Raw genomic sequence first — 6,000 nt, 5'->3', positions numbered from 1 at the left:
GTTCCTGTTTAGTGTCAGTAAAGCGCCACAGTCGTGCTGAAGACTGCTCCTGTTGTTGCTGCCGTCGTTTCAGCGTCTGTGTAGGCTGATGCTGAAGGATGTGGTTACATTTCCATCTCTTTTCATCTTAAGTGCTGGATTACGCTTCGAGGACACCGGTTCCATCTCACCCCGCATGCTGATAAGAGGCAAAGAAATCATGGGAAGAGGCTAACAACTCCAGGTAAGCGATTCCTGTGGTGCATTCCCGTAGGCCTACCATGATGGTTAAATCTGAGCTCAATATAGCCTTGGAAAAGAATAAAACTCAGGATAAGTTTAAGTCATTGGTGTGCAGGTGAATTCAAGCTTGCTCGTGATTTGCTTTAGCCAGCATCAGAAGGTACCAGCTCAAATGTTCACAAGTGAAGACCCCCATTGATCCAAGACCCTTTAAATCGAGTTTTTTAAGACCGAGGACGCTCAGCTGAGGATGTCAGATGGAAACTTTACTATTCACTGATTCTGTGCAGTGAGGCATGCATGACCGCTGTTCTGAACCGTATACTGTTGAATGATATCCATCTACCTGTATGCAACACAGTAATGCAGTCCTATAATATAGGGATATGACAGCATTGCTGTGCGTATATGTTACTTTACATGATTCTATTGCTCAAACAATGCAGATGTAAGATGTTTAGCGCTTAAAGCAATCTTTTTCTGTCTTCCTCTGTGGTGCACGGTCAGATGTAAAAACAGCAGCTAAGTCTGAGATCTTATCATGTTCAAGCTACAGACTTACAGATGTCGTTCTAGTTCTCACAGAAGATTCAATAAGATTATTTGGGGGGTGTATATGACATTGAAAGATAACATTTGAAAATATTTGTATTCATACATATGTACAGTATATCGATTGGTTGTAAGATGTAGACAGACCCACAAGTACAGCTGATGTTTCATGTTTCAGCTCTGTAGATTCATGTGCTTTGGATTCTGTTAGACTCATAGTATTTGATGCATTCATGTGATGCACTGCACACATATTTTCAAAAAATGATGGAGGAAAAGCCTCTAGGTTCAAGGGTCTGATTTATACATGCAGCTGAAAACTGAATACTCTTGAAATCATTTTACTTGCAAATTAGTTTTCTATTTAATACTGTCTATAATATTCAAATGATATATTTATTTTCATTGCTGCTATAGCACTCTGGAAGAAAGTTCATAGTCACTCTGCAAGAGCTGGCCTTTAGTGTTTTGGTTGACTACAGCTTTAAAGTAGCGAGATACTTCTCCTTTTCGTGCATAAACAGCATCCGACAGAAACTCTTATAATACATACAGAAGGACGTTTTTTTTAGGCAGTCATGTGCTTGTCCATCAGCAACTTCAGAGACAGGAATGTCAAAATATGTTACAGTTCAGTTTAAACCACAGGAAGATGGGTTTGGTTCATTTCAACTAACAGATAAATGGATTTTGCATATTTGCATATAAATGTTTCAGTACAGTACAACAGAAATTACTACAATAAAATAAATAAATAAATAGGCTAAGTATAATTGCTTGTGACACATCCACTTGAATAAAATAACAGGTTCTTCACTTAATAACAGATCATTGGCCAAGCTTAAATTCCAGTTAAAGGGATAGTTCCCAAAAATGAAAATTCTGTCATCATTTACTCACCCTCAAGTTGTTCCAAACATGTATGAATTTCTGAACATAAAATACTATATTTTGAAGTATATACTATGGAAGTCAATGGGATCCATCAACTGTTTGGTTACTGACATTCTTCAGAAAATCTTCTTTTGTGTTCAGCAGAAGAAAGAAATTCATACAGGTTTGGAACAACAATGATGACAGAACTTTCATCTTTGGGTGAACTGTCCCTTTAATCTAAATTCTACTGGAGGGCCACAGATTGTGCAACTAGACTGTGGAAATGAAACTGGATGAAAGTTTCAGTGGTGACGATCATCAGTGTGTGTGTCATTGCTTTTAAACACTGGTCAGCCTGTAAAATGTCACTGGACAAAAACATGTCTGTGCTCAGACTGTAGGAAAGTTATAGAGTAATGTATTAGTTCTATGTATTAGTGTGTATATCTATGTACACACTAATACTATATAGTATATAATATATATATATATATATATATATATATATATATATATATATATATATATAGTATATAATAGTATATAATAGTATATAATAGATAATATGTATATCTAATGTATGATTTCCAAAAGCAGATTCCCAAAACCCGTATTCAGGCACAGCGATTATGCATTTTTTTACATTACACTTGTCTCTGTTTAAATGGCTGCCATAATACATGTTTTTGTCAGCCAGCTCCTCTATGTTCAGAATTCGTTAGGTTTGAGTCATAATTTGAAGTGAAAGTAACTCCTTTATAATCAGACATAGGCGTTGGTTATGTCTGACATGAAAGACATGCTAAAGTTGTTTTGTGTTAAACCTCTTCCTGTTTGTATATGACAGTAGGGTTCATATCTTTTCAATCAATTTTATATTCCTCACTGTTTTTACCTGTGAACTCGCACACCTGGCATGGACAAAATGTGATCCTTTCCAAATATAGAATGTGCTTTATTTATTCTACATATTTATATTCCACTGGCACACTTATTTATCCACATTATATACACTAGAATCAAATACTTAAGCTGCTTATGACTCAATCTTATCGTTATTCACGATAAAAGGAACTCAGAACACAGAAATTCTGTTCAAACAGACTGGATACAGAACAATAATAGTGCGTAAATTCGAAATATGTACACTACAGTATTACATCTTTAGACGGGCACTTGTAAATTTCACAATATGGGGATTTCCATAATTTTACTTGGTAAAAAGAACATCCATAGGAATAAATAGGTATTCAGATCTTTCTAAAGTTGTTTTTCATCATCTTTCTATAATAAAAATAATATATCAAATATATATCATTTAAAAAAAAAGATATTAAACATCATATACAGTACACATTAGACATACAGTAGTGGCCAAAAGTGATGTCCAGTTTAGGAAAACTTCAAACTTTGGATGACATCCTGACATCCAAAAATTTGTTAAAGATTTTGTAAGCATATTGCATTTTTTCTTTTTTTGTGATAACGCAATGAAACCTGCCAAATTGTGCTGACATAATTTTTGGTCAGGCTGTCATAAAAAATTATTAACACATGCAAAAACAAGATGTAATTGGGTAACTGTAATGTACCCAATTTTTTTCTCAAATAATTCTGTCAGATAAATACCTTTACATATTTATATTTTATGAGGGAAGAACAATATTATATTAACTATATATTAACAATATATTAATATATAGCCTATATATATATATATCCTCGTCCTCGTATTTTGATGGTTTTATCAAACTTGTAGGGTCATTCGAAAAAAAAACAAACAATGCCCATCACTTTTGCCCACTACTGTACACAAAATGTATAAAAAATATTCAAATGGTTTCATATACAAAGCAGCAAAAACTAAACAAAGTAGAACGTTTTTTTTTTCACAACGAATTTGCTTGTTTCCTTGTTTTATACAGCACACTACCCCTCAGTTCACTGTTCAATACAACATGCTCTCAAACTGAGGTGAGTGTAAAGTTCCCACAGGTACCAATAGAGGCTAAAAAGGAAAGAATAGAGTTCCTCATTTCCGCCTAGACAGGAGCAAATCAGCATCCTGGTTCTGGTAAATATTGCTCTGTGATAGATCCCCTGCATCCTACTGTATCTGCTCAACCGGGCCACTGTGTCGGCGGCAGCATATAAAAAGGAAGCACTTACCATTGAATGTTGTCACCATTGTTCGACTGCTGTTATTTCCTAAAACGATCACGGCAGGGGGAGTTTGTCCTTATTGTTGTGGGAGGGAGGGATGTGGATGAGAAGACTCTAGGCTCACAGGAGAAGGCGCATTGGGGATATTGGTCCCCATCAATCAGAGACTCCACACAATGAGCGTCGACCCCCTCGCGGTGTGGGAGTCTATCACAGCGGCCGATCGCACCACAACAATGGAGCAACACCTGTTTCCTCGGCAAAGCTCGGGAGCAACCTTCCTGTACAGGACTGTTGGAAATATGATCAGGAGAAGGAGCTAGCTGAGATGAACCTTCATGCTGGTTCACAGTGGGAACGTGAATCAGCTGAGATGAAGAGAGCATCTCATCAGATATGCTGTTAGGATTTGAGGTTATCTTAAATGTGGAATTTATTGTCCAGTGTTCGTACTGTCCCCGTTTCATAATGATCATCTGTTTAAAAGTCTCAAAAAGTTGTAGTGTATGGGGTATTGTGTTGTTTTGTTCACTCAAATAATGCTGGATAAAATGGCTAAAACTGAATTTCATGCTTGTTTTTAGAATCAAAACATCCAAATTTTGAACACACCTTTGCTGACTCAGGATAATGTACTTCAAGCAAAGGCCCTGGTTGCATTTCACTCATTCTGTTCATAGTCTGCGCACCTCAAATGCCTCTTTGCTTCACATAGGAAGTTTGCTGGGATTGTGTTTGTGTTGCCCAGATGAAATCATCCTCTCACATAAGAGGATGTGAACACATCCTTTTACGTGTCAACAAGGTCACTTCCACATTTTCAGAGGTTGCAAAATGAACAAAGGGTTATAGGCATCTGACTGACTGATGGCTGCTGGTCACTTGTTTGCACCAGTTTGATCTTTTATTATGCCACTAATCAGAGCAATGATGTAAAAATGATCTAGAGCAGTGCTCCTCAACCTGGGGGCCCTTAGCAAACTAACAAAGGGACTGCATGATTATTAATATATTAAATATTAAAACTAATCCCAAATAATATAATTAACACTTTACAATAAGGTTTCATTTGTTAACATTATTTAATGTATCAACTAAACAAACTAACCGTCAGCAATACACCTGTCACTGTATTTGCTCATCTTTGTTAACGTTAGCTAATAAAAATCCAGCTGTTCATTTATTGTTCATGTTACTTCACAGTGCATTAACTAATGTTAACAAACACAACTTTTGATTTTAATAATGTATTAGTAAATGCTGAAATTAACATTAACAAAGATTAATAAATGCTGTAGAAGTGCAGTTCATTATTAGTTCATGTTAACTAATGTAGACAACATTAGTTAAACAACAAACAACTTTTAAACAACAAAAAATTAACGCAACAGTTTGCATAATTATTATTATTTTTAGTTATGACAACTTTTGAGTAAATTTACATTCAACCAACAATCTACATTGAGTTAAAGGAACTTAATAATTTGTAGCTTAAACACAATTTTTTAAGTTGATTACTCAAAAACATTAAGTCGCTCCAACTACCAGAGTTGGAACCAATTAATCACTTATTCACTTAACTTCTTTAACATGATATTACTTGTCACTGGCATTAGCACAGTCATTGCTTATAGTCAATAGTGTTTACCTTCATGTGTACTCTTCAGCACAATGGTAACCAAACTTCAACATTACAGAAACTCTGTTAAATGTCAAATATAACAGCATTAAACACCAACAAGTCTTTTCCTTCACTAAAAACAAATAAATTAATACTTAATTTAAAAACTTTTCCTCCTTATCCAGTCCTATGCAAAGCATGGGAACAAAAATTTCACTGCCTAATTACAAAAGACATCAAGACAATTTCATTGTTACTACAACCTAATTAAAAAAATTTTTTTAAAAGCCAATTAACAAAGAAACTTGAGTTTAAATTACAGACGATATTAAATGCACACTATGTAAGATTGTTGGATTAAATTTCCAAAAACCACTAGAACAATGTTATATATTTTGTTGAGTTGTGTACTTACATTATCCCAAATGTTTCTAAGAATGTTTAAATACAGAGAAATAAGCAGTTTTAACCAGGACACAGACCGTGTCCGTGTGTCGCCTATCAATGACATCATAACTGAGTTACCCATAAAATACCCATGATTGTTTTGTTTTGTTTTGTAGAAA

General features: G+C 35.0%; 1 protein-coding gene across 1 annotated transcript in view; it reads left to right on the top strand.

The window, feature by feature from the left end:
• The window catches only part of pik3r5 (phosphoinositide-3-kinase, regulatory subunit 5), a 34,185-nt gene continuing 28,185 nt past the window's right edge, over nucleotides 1-6,000 (top strand). Inside the window, exon 1 of the mRNA XM_084128032.1 lies at nucleotides 1-223. The gene's annotated coding sequence lies outside the window, so the exon portion shown is untranslated. The remainder of the gene's footprint in view (nucleotides 224-6,000) is intronic.

This window comes from Abramis brama, assembly GCF_963993115.1.
Source record: "Abramis brama genome assembly, chromosome: 11".
Lineage (NCBI taxonomy): Eukaryota > Metazoa > Chordata > Actinopteri > Cypriniformes > Leuciscidae > Abramis > Abramis brama.
This window is presented reverse-complemented; position numbering and strand designations above follow the sequence as displayed.